This window comes from Vigna umbellata, chromosome 1 (genome assembly GCF_029865625.1).
Source record: "Vigna umbellata cultivar VRB3 chromosome 1, Vumbellata_1.0, whole genome shotgun sequence".
Lineage (NCBI taxonomy): Eukaryota > Viridiplantae > Streptophyta > Magnoliopsida > Fabales > Fabaceae > Vigna > Vigna umbellata.
Genome location: NC_142165.1, coordinates 108,213,728 through 108,238,660, shown reverse-complemented (window position 1 = coordinate 108,238,660; position 24,933 = coordinate 108,213,728). Strand labels below are relative to the sequence as shown.

General features: G+C 33.7%; 1 long non-coding RNA gene and 4 pseudogenes across 2 annotated transcripts; 1 reads left to right on the top strand and 4 right to left on the bottom strand.

The window, feature by feature from the left end:
- Positions 1 to 2,114: 2,114 nt before the first annotated feature.
- On the bottom strand, positions 2,115 to 3,654 carry LOC148207084 (UDP-glucosyl transferase 73CC6 pseudogene; annotated as a pseudogene).
- Positions 3,655 to 3,913: 259 nt separating this feature from the next.
- LOC148207083 (uncharacterized) lies at positions 3,914 to 6,693 on the top strand (annotated as a pseudogene). The gene is made up of 2 exons (XR_015783940.1): positions 3,914 to 4,658; positions 6,130 to 6,693. The product of XR_015783940.1 is annotated as an uncharacterized LOC148207083 (transcript).
- Positions 6,694 to 8,717: 2,024 nt separating this feature from the next.
- On the bottom strand, positions 8,718 to 12,668 carry LOC148207082 (uncharacterized). The gene is made up of 4 exons (XR_015783939.1): positions 11,878 to 12,668; positions 11,230 to 11,321; positions 10,751 to 10,883; positions 8,718 to 9,115 (listed from the first exon to the last, which is right to left on the bottom strand). It is a non-coding gene; the product is annotated as an uncharacterized LOC148207082 (long non-coding RNA).
- Positions 12,669 to 14,327: 1,659 nt separating this feature from the next.
- LOC124844228 (UDP-glucosyl transferase 73CC6 pseudogene) lies at positions 14,328 to 16,520 on the bottom strand (annotated as a pseudogene).
- Positions 16,521 to 22,645: 6,125 nt separating this feature from the next.
- On the bottom strand, positions 22,646 to 24,418 carry LOC124844221 (UDP-glucosyl transferase 73CC6 pseudogene; annotated as a pseudogene).
- Between the last annotated feature and the right edge of the window lie 515 nt (positions 24,419 to 24,933).

Genomic DNA, 24,933 nt, shown 5'->3' with positions numbered 1-24,933 from the left:
GAAATTCATGGCATCTTTATAATTTGGAAAAAACACCTTTTATACATAATCATAAAATCCTAACATCTAACATGATTATGATACCAACGTAAACTATTATCTAATTTCAACTGTTTATTCAATTCATAAACATTATTTAGAATATATAATTCTAACAACTATACAATGCCAACGCAGTCTGTGTGTTCGAACAATAGGGCAGCATGTTGTGGCGTCACACCGAAAACGGCATTCCCAACGAATCGGTATGTACGCATACCACACCTCCTTTTTATCAATACATGCTGATTTCTCATTCGATTAAATTTAGGTTTAAATATTTACGTTAGTGTTGGCCTCTGACAGTTCGAAGAGACCAGAACGGAAGTGAACTTGGTGGTGAGAACAATCGGTACTGTCGACAATACGACAACATCATTGAATGGGAGTTTAAGACAAGTGGCTCAATCAAACCCGCGGTATGGATCATCATTTCCAATAGCTATGTGCATGCCTAGTATAGCTCTTGCAATCTTGAAGAGATAACAGATTTAATTAATCTTTTTAAAGGCATGGTACGAGGAATAAGTCTTACGATTCGTTATTTAAACATAAAAAACAATATACTATATTGTTTCGATTATTCTTAATGTTATTTTATTAGGCAAGATTCATTATTTCTTGGACTGTGCGAAGGTATGTACACCAATGTAATCTAATAAACCATTGCGGAAATCAAGGGAGTAGATATTGGAAATCAAGGGAGTAGATATCAAGCACAAGAAGGAGATAAAGAGTGATCAACATGGTACCCTGGTGTCAGAAAACAGCATCGGTGTCTACCACGACCACTTCTACATATACCATCTGGATCTTGACATCGATGGCGTGAACAACTCTTTTGAGAAGACGAGTTTGAAGACGGTGAGAGTGACAGACGGAAGCTCGAAGAGGAAAAGCTATTGGACGACTGAGACTGAAACTGCTGAGAGCCAGAACTATAATAAATATCCCTAGTTATAAGGTATATAAAGCAACTGTAAAAGGTGACACTCCAGAAATTATCCCTAGTTAAAAACTATAATAAATATCTCTACATTTCCTTATTTTTAATATTTTTTCTTGATGATATTTTCGGATTAAAAAAATGTCTTCCAAAATATCTAATCTGATCTGATGTATAAGAAAGAAATTTATAAAATGAATATTCTAAAAGGTAATTTTAAATTAATAACTTTCTGAAACAGTTATTTTTTTATTCATTTTTTATATTCCAAAACATTCAATCTAGGATATAAAATCTATATAATTAAATCACTATTTCAAATTATTAAGGAGTGATAATGGGTGTAAAAATATTATTACTGGTAAATATTTATAAGGTATAATAAAAAGCAACGACTATAAAAAGTTACACTCCCGAAACTATCCCTGGTTAAAAAGTATAAAAAATATCTCTACTCTTCCTTATTTTGAATATTTTGTTTGGAAGATACTTTTGGATTTAAAAAGTGCCTTTCAATATATTTAATCACAAGAAAGAAATTTATAAAATGAGTATTCTAGAAGGTAATTTTAGATTCGGAATAACTTTCTGAAACACTTATTTCTGATTTTTTTTTTTTTATATTTCAGAACATCAAATCTAGAATAAAAAAAATTACAAAACGAATGTTTTAGAATGTAATTGTGAATTTAGAATTGACTTCTGGATGAAATTTTACATAAATGACTTCCTATTGATGGTAATGTAGATGGGTCATGCGGGTCAATCTGCAAGACAGATTGAATATTTTAGCTTGTTGATAATTGTGAGTATAAATATTATTATATTCGCATTTCACTTATTTATTAAATTATCTATTTTCGGTTGGCGACACACATCCATTTGATGTGGATCCACATGAGTATTTTTATTATTTTAACTGAAAAATAGATCATTGAGATTTCAACACCATAATCTTTTTTACTGTCATTTAATACTATTACTCGTTATTATTGATTTATTCTTTCATTTAAAATTACAAAAGTTAAAATTTGATAAGACTATTTTACCTCGATAATAACGAAATGTTATCAAATAAGCTTTTTCTTACAAAGATGGGACATACCCCATTTGTGGCTGAAAATACGTGTTGAATTAATGCGTAAAATATATTATGTTTTTTCCTTGTTTTGTTTTTCTTTCTCTGAGGCAATGCGACCATTGAAGAACGAGAAAGCTAAAGAAAAGTCCATGGCAAAAATGGTAATTAAGCTAGGAGAGAAGCTTGGCATCCCTGAGCCGCGTAAGATCATGAATGAGGGCTGTTAAATTCTCGTGAGATGAACCTCCTTCTCCAACAGCTTCTCGCGCCTTTTTCCCAAACTCTTGTGCACGCCGTCTCACTTCTTGCGCTTCATCGCCACCGTCCATTATCCGCCTCACACCTCTCTCAATGCTGTTTCTGCACACCAACATCTGTCTCTCACCAAACCCTATTGAGTTCCACTCAGCTACGCCCACCTCCACCCCAATTCCCCGCACCTCGCTTATCAGCTTCTCGTTGTAGAACTGTTCTCCGTGCACCGGCCAAGTAATCATGGGGACGCCACCACTCACAGCCTCCACGGTGGAATTCCACCCACAATGACTCAAAAATGCTCCAACGGCGCGGTGGTTCAGGATAACCAACTGTGGAGCCCACCCCCTGATAACCATCCCCTTCTCTGCATTCCTTTCTTCAAACCCCTCGGGCATCCACTTCTCCTCTTCCTTACTCTCCTCCTTCCCCTTCTTCTCCGGCACCACCCATATGAACCCATGACCCGACGCTTCAATCCCGCATGCAATCTCGTAAAGCTGTTTATCCGGGAAATGACAAAGGCTCCCAAAGCATATGTACACCACCGAGTTTTCCGCCTTAGAGTCAAGCCAACTCACGCACTCATGCATACTCACCACGCTCTTCATGCCCCTCTCTGCTTTCTCTTCAGGGGTTCTGGGTATGAGAGAGGCCGGCCCAAGATGCCAAGCCTTGTGCCCCGTCGTTTTCTCGTAGTAGCGGATGTATTCTTCTCCGTCGAGCTCCGCGAAGTTGTTAACGATTAGGCCGTAGCTTCCGAGCTCCATCTCCAGGTACTTATTAAGGAATTCGGCCAACTCCTTCGGTGGTGATGCGTTGAGGGTTATGGAGTGAGGGAGGGTGGGACTGAGAAGAGAATTGGAAGAGTGAGAGGAGGAGTGTAGGGCGCAGACGGTGAAGAGGGAGAAGCCGTTGAAGACAAGTCTGGGGATGTTAAGGTTGTTGGCCAAGTCATGAACCCAGGGGAATAGAAAGTCGGCGACGATGCAATCAGGTGGATTTTCCTCCACGAAATTCTGGATGGGGGTTTGGAGCAGGGTGGTGGCGTTCATGACCTTAACGAGTTGGTCAGCGTCGGTGACGGAGGAGATGTTTTCGATGCCGTCGGGGAGACCGACTTCTTGGGAGGGAAATTGAAAGGTGTGGAAGCGGAGGAAGGGGTGGGAGGGGATGGATTTGCGGAGAGTTAAAGCGTTGGAAGGGGTGCTGATGATGGTGACATGGTGGCCACGAGAGACGAAGAGGGTGGCTATGTCGCATAGTGGGATCATGTGACCTGCTGCTAGGGAATGAATGAAGTAGAGTTTGAGTGGCCTCGTTTCCTCCATGGCCTTGCGCTGTCTCAATTGCGTGTCTTCTTCCTATATCACTACCATTTTATACTCTCACAATCACCCCTAGAGAATTGCAATGATCCAACTTTCCGTAGTAATTTTCGTAGCTTATTGGAGCTAACATCGATATGCTTACTTTCATCACGACACACTAAATTTAGAAAGTTTTTTAGTTTAATGTATATTACAATATTTTAACTTTTACCAACACCCAAACTCCTTCACATATACATATTCCAAAAGAGCAGTAATACAATGACACGCTTACGTGTCACTTACATTCATTTGACACGCTCCACGTCAGCGTTTTCGAAAAAAACTTGCAGACTGAGTAAGGGTAAAAGGGGAAAGACCAAAATTTGGGTAAGTTTTCTTTCGAGGTTCGTTCAAACATCCCATTTAGGCCATTTAGGTTTGCTTTCTCTGGCGTATTGTTTTCCATCGTTTTTCATTGGCGCCTTCGATTTCCATTTAAAAAAGCTTGTTCAATCGGCGATTGTGAAGGTTTTTGATAGGTGTGAAGGTTTCGCTCTCAAAATCTTGTGCGTACTCGCTCTGCTTCTTAATCTCGTGGCCAATTCGTTCCAAAAACCTAACCCTAAAACGCCAAAAATCACGCTTTCGCAGGCTCACGTGTAACTCGTCAGCTACGGCTTACCCTCCAGTCTTCTTCCCGCCACCACCGTCCTGGGGTATGCCGTGAACCGGACCAGCGGGGAGTTTACCGTCAAGCTCGGTGGCGCGTGCAAAATCAAGCTCCCGGCGGACAACTACGTTGCCACCTACTCCGACACCATCTCTTGGAAAATCGTGTAGGGGTAAATTGCGGAACTTGACGGAATTAGGGTTCGCGCATTCTTCAAGTGGCGGTCGATCATCGGAATCCGCTCCTCCTCCGACGATATCGTCTTCGAGGTCGGCATGGTGACGGCGAAGTATCCATCGAAGAATTTCGATGATAGCCTCGCGTGCGGGGGCCAACACTCTTCTTGAGGAATATGTTAGTTTTTTTTTTTCGCCTCAGTTTCATCGTGCTTAATATTTACTTTGATTATTAGTTGCACACATATTTAATCGAGTTCTTCAGTTTATTGTTGTTGTAATGTATTGTGAATTTGAATAAAGTTTTGGATGTGGATAGAATGACTGAGAAAGCTCCACTGTTATATGGTTCTTTCATTTTTCATGTCTTGAAATATTCCACGATTGTCTTTTAATGTTACAAAAGCAAAATGTTGACACATGGCCATGAAAAAAAAAGTACTTTGTTGGTCTCTATTATATAATGAGTCTGATTAGTTGCTTGTAGTGGATGTGCTCATTAGAATTGCAAGCCTACGTTGCCCTTTTTTCTGGGTTTTAGTGTAGTTTATGGGATATAGAATTTCAAATGTCATCATTAAAGTTTTGGAGAATATTGGTACTGGGTTTTTGTTAATATGATTATAAGCATAACAGTTATTGTTAATGATTTTACTTGGTGTGTAAGATTTGACTACTTTTTTATAGACTGTGCCCTCCTACCAACCATGTTTTTATAGACTGTGTCCTCCTACCAACCATATACTGCACCAATATATTTGATGAAATCTAACCTCAAAAACCACAACATGTTCATAAGCAATTGAGTATAAAACCACATAAGACCTAATATATAACAATTTACTGCACCAAAGAAATGTGATTATTGTTATTGAATTTAACCAATTTTATTGTTGTAGAGAACATCTTTCAAAAATAACCACATAGGACTTAGTAGATAACCACATACTGCACCAATAAATTTGATAAAATCTATCTTAAAAAACACAAACATTTGTTGTTCGTAAGCAATTGAGTAAAATACCACTTAGGCATGAGTACATAAGTATTTACTGCACTAATAAATGTGATCATTGATATTGAATTTAACTACTTTATTATTGTTTATTTGTACATAACTACCTTAACAAATAACCACATAACACTTAAGACATAACCACTTACTGGACCAATGCTTGTGAAATCAGTTTTTCACTCACCAATGCTACGAAAACTAACGAAATTTATGACCATTAGGGACCTTATCTTCCATGGATGTGAGATTCAAGAGGTAAGTAGTAGCCATGTTTCTATGTGTCTTCTGCCATCTGGCTTTGGCAAGGCTTTTTTTATTGGCTTTGTTTACTTGATATTGGAATATTGCAGAGTAGCATATTTACCTTGCCTTCTAAAGATTGAAGGGTGGAAAATTTTGTTTTTTAGTATGTGCTCACTTGATTTTTCTGGATTTTGTGATGTGCATCATCATTTATTGGCAATTGGGGTTATAAGTATCATTCTTCTTTTTCCTTCTCATCCCACAAACCACATTTTTCCTCCAACCTCAATTAATATATAATTACTTTTTTCTTTTCTAATCAGACAACAAATCTTGTGTATCATCTATATAAAACAATTTTGCATTTTCATTTAATTGTTTCATCTTGCAGGACTCATTCCTCATCCTCATCTTCCTCCTTTGAATCATTGTATTTCCCTGAGGATCCACTTCTTAGTGTTGCATCTCCCCTTAGATTCTCGTGTGTTCCATTTTCTTGGGAACACTTGGCTGGAATTCACAAGAAACAGAATTCCAAAAAGAAGCTGCAGGAGTCAAAAGAAAGAGAATTCCAAATGTGCTCTACTGGCTATTCTTCCCAGCTTTTTTGATGTTGATATGGTGAATACTTTGTTGTCTATATTTTTGGCAAAGGGAAAGTTGAGCTTGGCTTGCAAATTGTTTGAGATTTTCAATGATGCAGGTGTGAGTCCAGTGAATTATTGTTATAATTCAATCATGAGTTCTTTTGTCAAAAAGGTTTATTTCATTGAGGCTTGGGCTGTTGTGGCTGAAATGGGAGAAAAATTTTATCATACTGATATAGCTACATACAATATGATACTTCAAGGTTTAGGAAAGATGGGACGAGCTAATCTACCTAGTGTCGTTCTTGATTCGTCTTGAAATTCTAGCAGTCTATGAAATTGGAATCTATAATTTAGTTTTTGCATTATCTGAATTGTGTTGTGATCATAGCTGGTGTACTTCACGATCAATTCTGTAGTATTGTCTTGGCTTCTTAGCTGGCAAATGGCTACTCAATGTTATACATCCTCTGTTTTAAACCCAATTAACCAAAATTTTATGTCCTTGGAACAATTTTGTTCTGATTCAATGTTTTAAAACACTTTATACTTGAAAGTACTTCTTTTAGAATAGATTGGGAGAATTTGATCTGTAAATTAAAGAAACACTATAAACCATCATTCTTTCTATTAAAATTGTTGCATCTATTTCCCCAATCTTTTCATGGGTTTTTGAGGTGTTGTCTACAAATTAAGGAGGGATTATGATCATTATTGCTCCTGCAACAATATTAAATTAAATGTGTATATTTGGTTTCGTATTCAGTGAAACCAAACACAAATTTTTATCAACTTTTTTGTATTTAAAATATGAATTTGAAACTACAAACGTCAAACATATAAGAGGTTACATTGACGGTAAGAATAATAAGATTACTATGAATGCATTACTTGAAAAAATAAGATTACTATTGAATTGAATCACTTTTATTGTTGTACAAATCACCTTTCTGGAATAACCACATATGACCTAGTAGATAACCACTTACTGCACCAAAGAAATGTGGTCATTGGGATTGAAGTTGAATTAAACCACTTTTATTGTTGTGCAAAACATCGTTTCGAAATAACCACTTAGGACTTAGTAGATAACCACTTACTGCACCGAAAACATTTGGTCATTGGGATTGAATTAAACAACATTAATTGTTGTACAAGAAAACCGCTCTGAAATAACCAACCACTTAGGACTTAGTACATAACTACTCACTGCACCAAAAAAATGTGGTCATTGGGATTGAATTAAACAACTTTTATTGTTGTACAAAACACTGTTCTGAAATAACCACTTAAGACTTAGTAGGTAACCACTTACTGCACCAAGAGATATGTGGTCATTGAGATTGGATTAAACCACTTTTATTATTGTACAAAACACCGTTATGAAATAACCACATAGGACTTAGGAGATAACCACTTACTGCACCAAAAAGATGTGGTCATTGGGATTGAATTAAACCACTTTTGTTGTTGTACAAAACACCGTTATGAAATAACCACTTAGGACTTAGTAGATAACCACTTACTGCACAAAAAAATTGATAAAATCTCACATAAAAAACCACAACTATTCTTGTTCATAAGCAATTGAGTATATAACCACATAAGCACTACAAAATGTGATCATTGGTATTGAAGTCGATCACTTTCATTCTTGTACACCACAAAAATGTGATCATTGGTATTCTTGTTAAGTTTTGTGAATGGGAAATAAAGGTTTTATTCTTTAAGATAGCACTTAAAATCAGGTTCATCAATTTATTATTGTACAAAATGTCTGTGACAATCAACCACAAATTTTGAGTGTAATAACCACTTATTACAAGAAAAAATCAGAGCAATTAAAATGAAATATAATAAAGTAAAATAAAATAGAATTAAAATAATGAAATCAAATAAGATAAAAAGAGAAATAAAAATAATAATAATATTGTGTTAATAAGACGAAATTGGATTACGTCAATACTATTATTATTTGTTTTCTAATATTTTTCTATAATATTAATAAAATATTATTTCTTCACTTTAAGCATTTTTATACGAATATTCAAGAAAAAATATAATTTAAAAATTTTATACCACATTTATGATTTAATAAAACAAAAATAGTTTTAATAAAAAACAATATAGTGATTAATTTATATAGATTTTTGAAAAATCAAAATTAATTTATATTTACTTTTAAGAATGTTCTTTTTGATTCTCCTTCATTACTGCTTTTGAAGCAGCTGAATGTTAACTTATTCCTCTTAGTTTTATTTATTCATTTTTCCTTTATAATGGTAGATATATAATAGCAGTAACTTTTTCCCTTTAATAAAAAGAAAATTACAGTGAGTGAAACAACTTATTTTACGTAGAAGCTTTGGATTACATAACAGTAACTCATAAATCACCTAATGCAGTACTATATTTCAATAAACATAACTGGTTGATTACATAACAGTAACACTGTTTAAATGTCTAATACTTGGGAACACCCCATTACAATATCTTTGTTTCTTTACAACATTTTCTTTCAAATTCCTCAGCAAGACCACGGCTTTCATGCAGACAAATTAGTGATCCTTTTAGAAAATATGAGCTTTAAAAATACCATCCTTCTTGCTAATAAGTTCAAATACACAAACATCTCCTGCTTTCAATTCATTTTCTGTCAAAAACGCCAGCACCGAAACTATGACGACCAAAATAACTTTTATTAAATAACAACTTTACTTTCCACTATCTTTCCCCACGCTGCAGCACCGCACACTTCTTACCAATAATGCCTTCCAAATCTGGTATGCACTGCATAAGATATATTTTTATAGCAAGAGTTTGAATGTAGAGCAGAGAACCGAAGACTAAATCAACATGTGTTTCATGTTTAAGATTTACCCACCAGCCGATATTCCATCTCATGAGAAGGTTTGATGAAAACAGTGAAAAAGGGATTGCATGAAACGAAATTACATAAATAAAATAAAATAATAAATTAATTTTAAGATACGTACTCAAATTCACCATGAACATGTGTGTACACTCAAATTATAAAAATATTTTACTCATCATGCTTCTTTTTAGAAAAGTTTTGGGTAATTGATGTGATATGAACACACAATCAAATTAAGTACACGTAACATGCAAGAGAGAATCCAATCAAGTACTTATCAGAGCTTGTAAAATGTACTTAGAAGCATTCAGAGGCAGGGTATGAAGCAACTTGTATAGGCCACCACCACTAATTCAAAAAGAAATAATTAGAAACAAAAAGTTTAACATGAATAATGCCAAAAGTAACACTAACAATTGCCTACATAAACTAAACAACATAAAACTATAAACAAAGGAAAACTTGACCACTGAGTGAAAAAATTTCCAAAAATTTTAGAATACTATTTTCACTCTCCAAAACTTCTGAGATTTATAATTTGGTAACCGGGTAAGAATAAAACCTCAGTCATTATTTTAATAAAACCATATACAATTATATTCTATAATCCTCATCATCATTATATAGAAAAACATTATGACCTAATATAAATATGAGCAGAAAAAATTCGAAGTAGTTCCTCATATGTTTTTGGTGATCTTTAATATAAATATTTAGTATCCAGATTAAAGGTGATAGAGACTGATTACAGGCAGCATAAAAACACTTGAGGAACTGCATGCATGTTTAAATTACCATCAGTGATCCACATCTCAACAAACCATCACCATAAACCACAATACAAGCAACTAATAGTAGCTTCTGCATCTAAGTTTGTTGTATAAATATACCAAAAAATTTATTCAAAGAACTACGATTATACTCAGTCACACACTTTCAGAAAGACTATAAGAAATGTACATCCTTCGGCAGAATGGTATATTTGGTCATGAAAGTGTAGTGTGATTCCAAGTCGGCATGACCATTTCTAACTGATCTACAAAAGCCCTTAGGAACTATTCAGATTTACACATTATATCAGAAGCTCTCTATATGCCAAAGAATAGTAGGATTCCATTAGTCTACCTTAGATTTATATCTTTTCATGACAACCCACATAAAGTTCTTCCTTATTACAACTTCCAATTTGTCACTAAAGCTCTTGGTTCAAATGATATGATTATTACAAAACTATGAAGAACACAATCATTCTCCTGTTGATGATAAACACAAGGTAACGAGCTAAGTCTTAATCTAAAGGGAAAAAATGAAGAGTTGTTATCATAGAATAATTCACATTCCAATCCAAATTACTGCTAACAAGCAACATTTATGATTTCAATAACCCAGTGTCCCAACATTCAACCAACTAAAGATGATAAACTATGCAGAAAACTTTGGAAAAAACTAGTATGTATACATTAAGGTTGAACTTGTCATTAGAGTGATCCAAACATGTTACTAGAGTGATACATTAAAAACACATGCAATCAACTAAAGCATAAACTTACTTATTGAGAAGAAAACTTAGAAATCCATGTAGGAAGCAGACAAGGTGTGTTGTTCAAAGCATCCTACGATGTTTCCTTAGAAATCCTTGACAATATTTTTCTTACTCCAACCAGGCTCTTCAAATATTAATCTCTGCATATTGCTTATCCGTTATGTATATATCTAAATATTAACCATAAGTGCCAAGGAGACAAAGACATTCAACCTTTCTTTGGCAAACCATGCACAAACATATGGGTTGTGCAATGCTCATCCTTGAGTTTCTCTTAAAATATTGTTAACTTTTTCATATACTGAAATTGTGTGTAGCACTTACCTCTTCAAATAGCCTTTAGAAAGAAATATAGTATAATCTACTCTTTGGCATGCTTATCTGATCATATATAACTCATTTAAACACAATCCGATACTATAATATTTGAAAATACAACAATTTGAACTACAATTATTGATTCGAAAAACAAAAATATTGCGATACCTTCGAAAGATGACGACAGAGTATGGTAAGGGAGAAAGCATGCTTCCAATTCCTTTTCATTGTTTCGACTTGGGACAATATAAATTGGGTACCTATTCAATGATGAAAACTCAGTATAACATTTATGTACCATGGAAATTAACAAAGGCTAATCATATGATAGAAAGTAACATAAACAAGATAAGATGAACTTTGCAATGAGATCAACCACATTATCACATTTAGAATGGTTTCCATACATAATCCAGCATATACTTCCAATATGAATCATTCATTATTCTTCTTCCAACCTATCAATCAAGGCATACAAGATTAAGGGTACAAATTAGAATGAATAATTGAGAAAAATGTAGATCATTTTTATATATAATAGACTTCAAAGTAGCCACAACTGCCTCTTTTGTTGACTTTGTTAATTTAGACATGGTCTTGCTCTATAGCATTTGCTCTTCTTCCATGTGGAGGATACATGTAGTAAGCAAGCAACAAATCAATAATTACATCATATCTAAATTTTATATGCAATTTGTTTTAGAAGAATTAGAATTGACATGGGTATAATGAGGTATTAAGTTGTTCTGTAAGACACAGTAAAATATCTATAATCTCCATCATCCAAAGTTACAAATAGTTAGTTTATGAGTGCACCTTCTCCGGGAACTTCTCACGGTTCATTGATGCTTCAAAATAGTCTCCAAAATCTGTGTAAAATCTTCCCACTGCAAAACATCACAAATATTTGACGCCCGAAAAACATAACTAGTGACAATATACCAAAATTTCTTTATCAAATGCTACCTAAACCCTAGGTATTTTTAACATACAAGACAAATCAGCATCACCAAAAGAAGAAATAGAGAAAATAAAAATAACCAACTTGATATTCGATGATAATTCGAGAAAACAGGGCAAGAATTTGAAGAAGCACATAGAACGGGCTTGGAGCATTCCAATTCGAACAATATGCGTGCATCCTCAGTCTGGTGGACAAAAACCTTCTCCTTCGCAACCATAAAAAAGTGGTCACTAGGCGCATTGAACTTGACCAGAGTAAGTTCCTTGTTGAGGCGCAAGCATCAGTTGCAGCGGACGAAATTGACGACGGCAAGGCAGTTGTCACGGGCAACGGTGATGGCGCGTTGATTGGACGAATGTAGGGCGAGGTCGTTGATAGCAGCATTGCGGTGGACGGAGACCATGGTAAAAGCCTTCCGCGCTCCACACCGATCATCTACTTTGACTTCGCTGGTTCGAACTTTTCCGATCAGGTCCAGTCTCCGGTTAAGTGGCAGTCATTAAGTCCTCCCTTTTTTTTTTCTTTCTCGCATTCTCTCTCAACCCTAACCCTAGCACGCACACGAAGAGTTCCTCTTTCAAAATCAAATGGGCGACCTGACAAATTCAAATTTGAGAGAGGACCCTAACGCAGCAGCTCCCTTCATTGAAACGCACAGTTTCATTTATTCTTTTACCAAACCAGCGCATGCAAATGACAAATTTACCCTTGATGACATTGACAGTGAATGGGCCCCACTGCGTGTCAAATGAATGTCATTTACTTAAACCGTGTCAAAGAATCATTTTTCATTCCAAAAAATGTCATTGTCGGTAATCGGATAAGTCCTATCGAGGAAGCGAATTTTTAAAAACATTATTTTTTTAGACAGACTTGTTGAAATCGAACTCTTGTTTGTGATTGACAACTAATGTGATTTTGTTTTATCTCCATGCCACATCCCATAATTTTCCACCACATGACTGTGGAAAAATGTGGATAATATACAACACTAAGAAGTTGCCACGTGGTTCACCGAATACCACTAATTTCTAAATTTATAATATCATGTTTGATTAATTTTATAAATAAGAAAGTTTTCCTGTCATTTTTGAAAAGCCAATTATTTTTAGTTTATAATTAGTTAATTGGTAGGCCAATCTAATTTTAGTCATAATGATCCACTTACTATTTCTATTTAGTCAACGACACACAGCTACAGTTTGTCATCTTCAACTTAATTGGGACTTTTGAAAATAAAACTATCAGCAGAATAAACAATGATCTTAACTCTACCATATAGGTCTAATTTTAACTGGTTGCTTTAAACACATTAATTATTAGAAAAAGATTATTTAGGTTTATGTTATTTAATTTTGTTCTCGATTATACCTTTTTGCAAAAGGGAGAAAATAATAACGTGTCATTTATGAAAATAATAAATGAGTCAGAACAAACAATCTGTTAAAAGTTACAAAAAATTAATATAAAAATATTAATTATTTTTCATTATAAATTTATTCCATAAATTAAAGAGCACGTAGAATAAAGCCTCGAGGAACATCGTCGTTTACTACTATATATGTGAAAATTAATAAAACTCAACCCTCTCATATTTATTTAAATTCCATTTGAATTCTTAAAATTGACTCAATTTTTTATTTATCCAGATGTCTAATCTAAAACTTAACTGAAAACAATAACATGTGTTTAAATTAAAGACTGAAGAATTATTTTTTGAAGTCGAAATAGTTTAAAGATTTAGTTGCTCTTATTATTGTAAATATTTATAATATGATAGAAAAAAATATAATTTTAAACGATAAATTGATTATTTATTTCATTGAAGAATAAAAACATCACCTTACCAAACTTCTTGCTAGACATATCAACATAATGTAGGATGAAAACTTATTTTATGAATCCATGATTGAAGTTTATGTTTTATTTTAATTTAAGCAATTTTTTTCAAACGAAGTTTAATTTTTTTGCATGTACTTTTTTATTTCTTTTACTAATTTCTTTTTAAATGAAATGAGTTGTGAATTTGATCTCTTGCCATTTGTGTGCAAATAAATATACGAAAGTCAATCTTTTGTCTGACTCTAAATTACTTAAGAATGTCGTGTGAAGCCTTTGTTTATTGAGGGGTTTATTCTTAATTATTTTAATCATATACATAAATACAAACATGTTATAATTCTAATTGTAATTGACACGTTAAGAACACTAATAACTTATATTGCATTATTTTTATTTTTTCTGTTGTACTAACAAAAATAGGCAACAATAAATTTGTTTGAATGTCATTGCAAGTGAATAGTAGCAATTAAGTAACAAAGAATTGTATTCAATGGAATTTGCAACATGTTTAGGAAGAACAGGTGAACTAGGGAAATGAGTATGAGTATGTAAGTTGTTTGGAATACAATGCATAATACTTCTTGATGAAGAGTTTGAGGAACATCGTATTGAACGAGTCACTCTGGCTTAGTGTTTCTCGGCCGTTTGAGATAATCAATCAAGGCCGTTAAATTGTTGTAAGATGAGCCACCCTCTTGAACAGCTTGCCTCGCAGTTTCCCCAAACTCTTTTGCTCGCCGTCTGATTAGCAAGGATTCATCAGCGCCGTCCATGATCCTCCTAACAGCCTTCTCAATGCAAGCTCTGCCCACAAGCTTTTCACTCTCGAAGAAAGCTGAGAGGTTCCACTCCTCTGCGCCCACCTCCACCCCAATCCCCCGCACCCGCGTTATTAACTTCTCGTTGTAAAACTGGTCACTGTGAACGGGCCACGTAATCATGGGAACCCCAGCAGCTACGCTCTCTACGGTGGAGTTCCAGCCGCAGTGAGTCAGGAACGCGCCAACGGCGGGGTGGTTCAGGATAGTCATCTGTGGGGCCCAGCCTCTGATAATCATCACCTTCTCTCCGGTCCTCTCCTCAAACCCCTTCGGTAGCCACTTCTCTTTCTCTTCTTCATTGTCCTCTTCCTTTTCTTTCTTCTCTGGAACCACCCATATGAATCCATAACCCGACGCTTCGATAGCGCATGCAATCTCGTAAAGCTGTTTATCCGGGAAATAGCAGAGGGAACCAAAACTTATGTACACCACCGAGTTCACTTGCTTCGAGTCAAGCCAACTCACACACTCCTGCATACTCACCACGTTCTTTGCCCCTCGCTCTGATTTCTCTAGAGCAGTTCTGCGAGCAAGACACGCTGGCCCGAGGTGCCAGGCCTTGTGCCCAGTAGTTCTCTCGTAGTGGCGGAGGTACTCTTCCCCGTCAAGCTCGACGAAGTTGTTGATAATGAAACCGTCGCTTTTGAGCGCCATCGCGAGCAGGGGTTCCAAGAATTCCCGCGAGTCCTTAGGCGGAGATGAGCTCAAGGTGACGTGGTGAGGAAAATCGGGAATAGCAAAGGGACCGGTGGCATGGATGCTCAGCGTTTTGACGGACTCCATGGCGCAAATGGAAAAGAGGGAGAATCCATTGAAAACGAGCCTGGGGATGCAAAGCTTGTTTGCCAAGTCATGGACCCAGGGGTATAGAAAATCGGCGACGATGCAATCCGGTGGGTCCTGCTCGATGAAACTCTCGATGGGTTGGCGGAGTAGCATGGTGGCCGAGTAGATTCTATAGGAATTGTCGATGTCGGTGACCGCGGTCAAGTTTTCGACTCCGACGGGCAGACCTACTTCTTGGGAAGGGAATTGGAAAGTGTGGAGACGGAGGTTATGGGATGGTTTAAGGTGTTGGGCGTTGGAAGGGGTGGTGATGATGGTGACGTGATGGCCACGTGAGGCGAAGAATTGGGCTATGTCGCAGAGAGGGATCATGTGACCGGCTGCGAGGTAGGGAATGAAGTAAAGCTTGAGTGAGTGGTCTTTCACGTCCATTCTGCCTGAACTCAATTCAACACAACACTCTTTGGCACCCACTTTACAGTTTAAATTACTTATACGCTAGATAGTTTGAACGAGGCAAAAGCCGTTTTTGTTGACGAAGCTTCGCCGGTTGTGAATCTAACCCTAAACAGGACAGGACAAAACATGCGAGTTGGCCAATGCCAATTTTGCTTTGGAAGCAATGGGAACGGTTGCCATTTGAAATTATCACAACCATCTTATCCTCAGACCTTGTGAATTATGTAACTCTTATGCAATTAAGTAACTGTTGCTTATCCTTTTTTAATTATTTTGTTTATTACCTGGAGAATGGGAAGATGTTTACGAGGAACCACGTGGATACAAGAAATCATATACAGATCATCATGTTGTCTTCATGTGCAGACCTTGATAGCGACAACGCCAAACCGACTCGGCGAGGGGACAAACATACGTGATTCGTCTCTGATTTCTTCTATCATATTATCACCATCTCACTAACATGTTATGATGGTACTTTTTTTTAGGTACGTGGGGGTGGAATTCTTTTAACGTGCCGTTTTTCATTTTTAATTAGCTTTTGTTTATCAAATTCTGGTACAGAAATACAGTGTCCAAACATGATTAATTGTGGAAAGTTGAAATATATGATCTCATTATATGAAATGGCATTAGATACAAACAAATAGCATGAATTTCTGCCATTAACTTAGGTAACAATTCACATTTGAATTTTGAATAATAAAAAGTGATGTATGGATAGGTGTCAGATCAATCACTACACAAACAATTAACCACTCTTGATTGAATGGATAAAATAGACATTGAAATAGTTACAATTGACCCATTAATAAAATATTAATCATTTATTAATAATAGGTCAGACCTTGAAAATAAGCTCATTCTAGTATATATAAATATATATTTGATAAGAATGTCAAATAACTCATTCTAAAAACTTATTTTCTATTAAAATTATTATGTAAAATTACTGAATTGAGTGATTGAATACTTTGACACGTATCCTCCTATGTGGTTTGGACAAAAAAATGAACAAACAATGCAAATTTAAAATAATCTTCAAAGTGCTTTCAATAAGAATTTCAAACATTTTACCCGAAACACACGTGTAAAAAATTTAAATTTCATATTTTGAATCTTTTCATTTTAGGAGTTTTTCAACTTCGAGATGGTATTTGTAGGTAATTTTTTTCAAAAACAAAAGTAATCGCGTAAGCTTTTGCAACAGAGCATAAAATGTATATTGAAGAAGAAAGACTCAACTTACATTTTTTATAATACAAAAATCATTACAAATCATAAAGGAATAGTTATTTATACCATTATCTTGTAATAAATTTTATTAATTTTACTTCAGTAATTTAATTAAGAAAAAGTTATTTTAAGACCAGCGTTTATAAATACAACTATTTAACATCAGCGATCGATAATAAAATATTAAATTTAGACAATATTTAAAATACAGACCAAATTATTGAATAAAAAACAGTATAAATAACTGTTAAGAGTAAATATGAGTTTTAAGGGGTTGTAAAATTATAACATCCCTCAATTAAATAGTTTAATATTTTATTATTGTCTAGAATCGTGAAAGAAAAACAAAAATAGCTCCTCCTTTTTGAAGTGCTTAAGACAAGAATGAGACAAAGTTAAAAGCAGTGGTAACAGTTGTTCAGCAATAAAAGAACCTCCATTTCCATGTATGGCCTTCATCACTGGACAAGTGTCGATCGAATGAAAAATTATTAAAGAAGGAATGAAAACGAGAACATTACTAAATTTAATCAAGGAAACGACATGTAAGATTGATAATAAAAGCACCAACAGGCATACGTTATTCTGGCGAGCAGTGTGAAGGCATAAGGATTAGCGTGTGTCTCTGAGGTGCGTGAGATGAGCAATGAGCGCAGTTAAATTATTGTGAGAGGACCCTCCATCCCCAACAGCTTCTTTAGCCTTAATTTAAACATTTTATATTCTTAATTTAAACTTCTATATAATTAAATCACTATATCAAATTATTGAGGAATTATAAAGGGTGTAAAAATTTTATTATTGGTAAATATTAATAAGGTATAAAAATCAACAGGGTAAAAAATGACATTCTCGAAATTACCCGTTATTAAAAGTATAATAAATATTTGTATACTTTCTTATTTTTAATATTTTTCGGGTTGGACAGAAAGATATTTTTGAATTTAAAGAATCTCTTAAAATAGAACATTAATGTTTTATATATCTCTATAATATAAATATATTATGAATAAAATACATTTAAACTTCCAAACAATTTAAAAATATATATTTATGCAAGTTTTTAGTTTATAATTAATTAAAAAATATATAATATTAATTTTAAATGTAATAAATAATTTAGTTTGTTTCTATTCATGATCCGAACCAAATCATTCAATTCAGAAAAAAAAATTATAAAATATTATTTTTAATCTGTTATTTACAACATATTGTAAATTATAAGTATTTATAACTTTTTTTTATTTCTTAAACTGCAAAATTATTTATCAAGTTTATAAACAAGTAATTCTATCATTTCATCACGTATAGTTAATTGACTTTATAGACATTGTAACAATATTATGGATCTAAAAAGATATATTATGGATCTAAAAAGATTTGTGTAGTTTTAGTTTTTATGAAAAAATGTGATTTTGTTATAGGTACAAAAAGATCGAGGATATTAAATAAACAATACATATGCATTAAAAAACAAATTATTGACTGTCAACTCAATATTTTCATTTAAAAAGCATTAATACCAAAAACATGTTCACTAACCAAAAATTATGGCATGTTTACTAAAATGATTAATGCATAATATAAACAATCATTAAGTTAGTTAAAAATAATTGATTCCTAATTAAAACATTTGTAGTTATGTAAGTTCAGTATTTTTCTTTAATAATTGGCTACTGTATGATACTAATTTCAAATATAATATTTTTATTTTGTAAAATAAGTAATTTTTTCACAAATGTGTGGGATGAATTTATTTATTTATTTATTTATTATTATTAACATTAATATTATTATTATTATTACTATATTAGTAATATTATTCGTAGTAGTACTATTCCTATTATTAATATTAGGGTTAAATATGTTTTTAGTCCCTAAACTATTGGCCGTTTCTTGTTTTCGTCCCTCTTTCAAAGTAAGGTACAATTTGGTCCTCATTCTTTTCGAAACGTTCGTTTTAGTCCTCGGAATTTTGGTTTTAGTCCTCATTTTGTTGCTAAATGAGGACCAAATTTTTAAACGTGGTTAGTTTTCGAGGACTAAAACGAACGTTTTCGAAAAGAATAAAGACCAAATTGTACCTTACTTTCAAAGAGGGTCGAAAACTAGAAACGGCCAATATAGTTTAGAGATTAAAAACATATTTAACCCTTAATATTATTATATATTATTATTAGTGATATGATTAGTACTTAGTGTTATCAAAACAAGTCAAAACTTAACTTATTACAAGTTCAAAGTAGACTGGTTTATAAAAATTTGTAAATTTCGGTACATGTCAAAATTAAACCTAACTGGTAATAGGATGCTAAAGAAACAAAGTTTATTCTACATAAAATCATATAAAATTCTTTTGGTCATTTAATTAAAATCTTTTATAAATCTGTAAACTTCGCGTGGAAGCAAAACCACAACTTTAACAGTGTCTAAATAACGCATAATAAACTATAACAATTCTTTTACAAAAAGAAACAAAGTCCAATGAAAACAAAACATAAAAATCCAACTAGTATTTTTTTTTTCTCGTGGATTTACTCCACTTCAATTGTCTGTAACATCATCTTCTTCTCTATATGCAATGGTGAGTAACCAGAGTAATGACCTTATCGAAATTTAAGTTCTGGTTTCTTTGTTTTTTCTTATTTTTCTCTTTTATGTTATTTTGATTTTAATTTGTTATGTTTTATATTTTTATTCTGTATTTATATATTTTAATATTTTAAAATATGTTTGAAATAAATAAATTGTTATATAATTATTTTTATTTATTTAAATATTATTTATTATGTAATTTCTTTTTTGTTTGTTAACTTTTTTATTTCTTGGTTATTTTATTTTGAATTTTTAATTTGTTTTATATTATTTATTTACTTAGTATTATTTATTATGTAATTATTCAAATTTTTTATAACTTTTTTATTTGTTTCTTATTTAAATTTTAATTTTTAATGTTTTTTATATTTTTTATTTATTTAAATATTATTTAATATTTAAATATTTTATGTTATTTATATTTTTTTATTTGTTTTGTATTTTATTTTCAATTTGTAATGCTTTTCTATATTTTTTATTTATTTAATTATTAATTATTATGTAACTAGTTTTTGTTTATTTTTATTTATTTTTTGTTTTTTAATTTATTTTGAATGTGTAATGTTTTTTTATATTTTTTATTTGTTTAAATATTAATTATTATGTCTTTATTTTTTTTGTATTTTTTTCTTGATTTATTTTGTATATGTAATGATTTGTTATATATTTTTTTGTTTGAATACTAATTATTATGTCATTATTATCTTTTTGTTTGAATACATCCATTTCATCATTCACCTCATAAATACCAAAAATGCTGCTACTGACCTTTGAAAACCGGTTAAGAAATTATTTAACACGAGTTCAAAAATCGATTAACAAAAAATCTTAACCGACATCCGAACGCGAGTTAAGTTTTTTTCTTAAAGAAATTCACTTTTTTAAATTTAATAATAATAAACAATTAATTAATTTAACATTTTTCATATTACTATAATTATTTTTCATATAATTTAATAAACAATTATTATTATTATTATGGATTAAAAACAAAAAAAAATTAAAAAAAAAACTAATTAAAAATACTGTTGATATAAAATAGGTTTAAATGCTTATTTCGTGTTAAGAGGTGAATTTTTGTTTAGTATCTGGTTTTAAAAATGAAAACATTGGGCCCCTATGGTATGTTATGAAAAGGATGTGAATAAGGTCCACAAAGAAAGAACAAGTTCAACAAATCATCAAAGAAAAAGCTGAACAACACAAAGAAAAAGTTGGACAACAGAAGAGAGAAGAGAAAATGTACGGGCACATCAGCATGGACTTAACGCTATTGCTGTCAATTTAACGGACATGATCTTATTCATACATTTTTCATAATATAGGAACCCAATGTCTTCATTTTTAAAACTGGATACTGAACAAAAATTCATCTCTTACCTTTTAACGTGAGGACGAAGTAAGCATTTAAGCCTATAAAATAATTCAAATAAATACACGATAACCATACATATATCTTTAAAATTTATTTCTAATTTTATAATATTATTTATTTTATAATAATTAATATTTTATAAATTAAAATATTAATATATATTTAATTTTATGAAAAATATTAAATTTATTAATTGTTTATTATTATGATTATTAATTAAAAATAAAAAGTAAATTATAAAAAAAATCTGAAGTTGAAAATACGGTTAACACAAATAATTTAAATTAAATATTTTAACGTATTTCCGAATACGGTTAACATATTTGTTTCAAAAAAATTTGTTTTTAATTTTATAATATTATTGACTTTTTAATAATTAATATTTTATAAATTAAAATACTAGTTTTAAATTTTATGAAAAATAATAATTTTATTAATTGTTTATTATTATTAATAATAATAAAATAAAATTAAAAGAATATTAGTAAATATTTAATTAAAAAAAATTAAATTTATTAATTAATTATTAGTAGTAGTAAATAATAAAAAAGTAAAATAAAAAAAAAATTTAACTAACGTTTAAATGTTTCTTAACTAGTTTTCGAATACCAATTAATAAAATTTCTTAACGGATTTTCCATGAATTGCATCTGCTTCTTACAAAAAACCACAAATGAAAAAGATAGTTATTCCTTTCTCTCTCTCTCTCTTCGAAACCATCAATGGACAGACTTTAAATTTTCGTTTCTCTTTCTTCAATTACTCCCCCACCTCTGATTTACTAACTTTTGCTTTTCAGTTCTCGAATTTCTCCTCCTTCAATGCCAACCCCAATTGTCAGACATTATTCTCTGTCTTCCCAGTGGCCCCACACGGAAAATGGAAAAAAAAAGCCAAATAAGGAAAATGCCTACCTTCGAAAACAAAAGCCAAATAAGGAAATTGTCCCCACTGTAAATGGAACCCGTAGGCCTCACTTCAATTGACACACAAATCATTACTAGTATAACAATTTATTTGCGTATAAAAATATTATTATTTAATATAATTCACACATTTTGTTTTATAAAATTAATTAAAATAGTTATAATTAATTTTATCTAATTATACAAAACTTGATTATAATAAATTATCTTAGTCGTAAAGAAAATATATATTTACATATTTTATTTTAATTATAATAAATTATCTTAGTCTTAAATATGTGTGTATATATATATATATATATATATATATATATATATATATATATTTATTTATTTAAGAGTAAATATGAGTTAGGGGTCGTTGAAGTATAACTTCCCCTTAATTAAATAAGTTAATATTTTATTATTGATTAGGATCGTAAAAAGAAAAACCAAAATAGCTCTTCCGTTTTTGAATTGAGTAAGATAATGATGCGAGAAAGTTAAATGCAGTGGTAACAGAGTTGTTCAGCAATAAAAGAGCCTCCATTTCCATGTGTGGCCTTCATCACTGGACAAGTATCGATGGCACAAAAGATGATTAAAGAAAGAAAACGATAACATTACTAAATTTATTCAAAATACGACGAATAAGACTGATAATAGAAGCACCAACAAGCCTAAGTTACTCTGGTGAGTGGTGAGCAGTGTGAAGGCATAAGGATTAGCGTGTGTCTCTGAGGTGCGTGAGATGAGCAATGAGCGCAGTTAAATTATTGTGAGAGGACCCTCCATCCCCAACAGCTTCTTTAGCCTTATCCGATAACTCCTTTGCACGCCGTCTCATTTCCTCAGCTTCATCACCGCCGTCCATCACCCTCCTCACAGCCTTCTCGATGCAATCTCTGGTGACCAGTTTCTCCCTCTCCCCATAGCCGGTCTCTCTCCACTCGGTGGCGCCCACCTCCACTGCCACCCCACGTACCTCGGTAACCAGCCTCTCGTTGTAGAACTGATCCCCTAACACCGGCCACGTCAGCATGGGAACTCCAGCTGTAGCGGCCTCTAAAGTAGAGTTCCAACCGCAGTGAGTCAGAAAGGCACCAATAGCATTGTGGGCCAGGATAACAAGCTGCGGGGCCCACCCCCTGATGATCAGTCCCTTCTCTGCGTTCCTCTCTTCGAACCCCTTCGGTAACCACTTCGCCTTCTCCTCTTCGCTCTCGTTCTCCTTCCCCTTCTTCTCCGGAACCACCCATATGAAATTATGGGCCGCTTCTTCCAGCCCGCACGCCATCTCGAAAAGCTGTTTATCCGGAAACCGACACACGCTACCGAAGGATACGTACACAACAGACTTCGCCTGCTTCGAGTTCAGCCAACTCACACACTCCTCCTCACTCACCACGCTCTTCTCGCCCCTCTCTTCACCGACTTTCGCAGCCAGAAACGCTGGCCCAAGATGCCAGGCTTTGTGGGCCTTGCATTTTTGGTAGTGCTGGATGTACTCTTCTCCGTCAAGCTCCACGAAGCTGTTCACGATGAGACCGTCGCTCTTCATCTCTGTTTTCAGGAGCCTCTCCAAGAAGGTAGTGACCCCCTTGGGTGGTCTGGAGCACAAGGTGATGCGGTGGGGAAGATCAAAGATCACGACGGGGCCGGCGTTGGAAACAAGTGCGGGGTTCGATATCACGGACTCCATGGCGGCCACGGTGAAGAGGGGGAAGCCGTTGAAGGCGAGTCTGGCTATCCGGAGATTGCTCGCTACGTCGTGTACCCAGGAGTGGATGAAGTCTGCGATGACGCAATCTGGTGGGTGCTGCTCTAGGAAACTGGTGATGGGGACACGGAGGAGCATGCTGTCGCGGTAGAACTTTCCGGCACTTTCATCGTCATTGGCGGCGGACATGAGTTGTACGCCGCCGGGGAATCCGGCTTCTTGGGCGGGGAAGTCGACGACATGGAGGAGGAGGGAGGGGCTGGATTTGCGAAGGATTTGGGCGTAGGAGGGAGTGGTGATGACGGTGACGCGGTGACCACGTGCGGCGAATAGTGTAGCTATGTTGCAGAGAGGGATGAGATGGCCTGGTGCTAGGAAAGGAATGAAGTAAATGTTGAGTGGTGATTGTTCACTATCCATTGCTCTGAGAAGCTTCACACAATGTTTTTCCTCCCTAAGTTGTCCACGGTGCTTATATATCATGCTTGGGAACGAAGCTCTTGTTCATTGTTCTGTTTTATTTTATACAAGAATCCAAGTGTACAAAATACTATTTTATTCTAGCTAGTCCGTGTAGCACGAGTTTAGTTTTGGCTTAAATATTTTATTATAACGATTCAAATATTAGAATGGGGTGAGCTTTCCATGGTGAACTCCAACAAGAAGGCATCTGTTGGGAACGATGTGGGATAAAGTTTGATTCCAGAAATCTACAACAGCAGCACTCCCCATATAATAATATAATTTTTTTATTGATCATCACGAATTAAAAACAGCCGCAGATCAAACAAGAACTTTATGAGCGAAATCTGTTGTCGAAAATCTCTTTTTTTTTTTTTCAATTCCAAAGCGAAATCTAGCTTCTCTTGATAACGCTATCACCTTAATATTCTTTTGTTGATGGTCTGACACTTTTTTTGGACGTTTTCTAGGATCAAAGGGAAAGGCTAAAATGAGCACTACGGGCGTTTCATTCTCTTGGATCTTATATTTTATTGCGCGGGAGGTACAGTGCTTGTTAAGAATTGCTCCATCGTCTCATCGGAAATGTTTCAAATCTCTAAGTTTTCAACTTTTATATCTCACTATTACAAAAAATACACTTTTTATAAAGATTTTTTATACTGTTGAAATCACCAGCTATAGAAAAAGATACGATGCCAATTTCG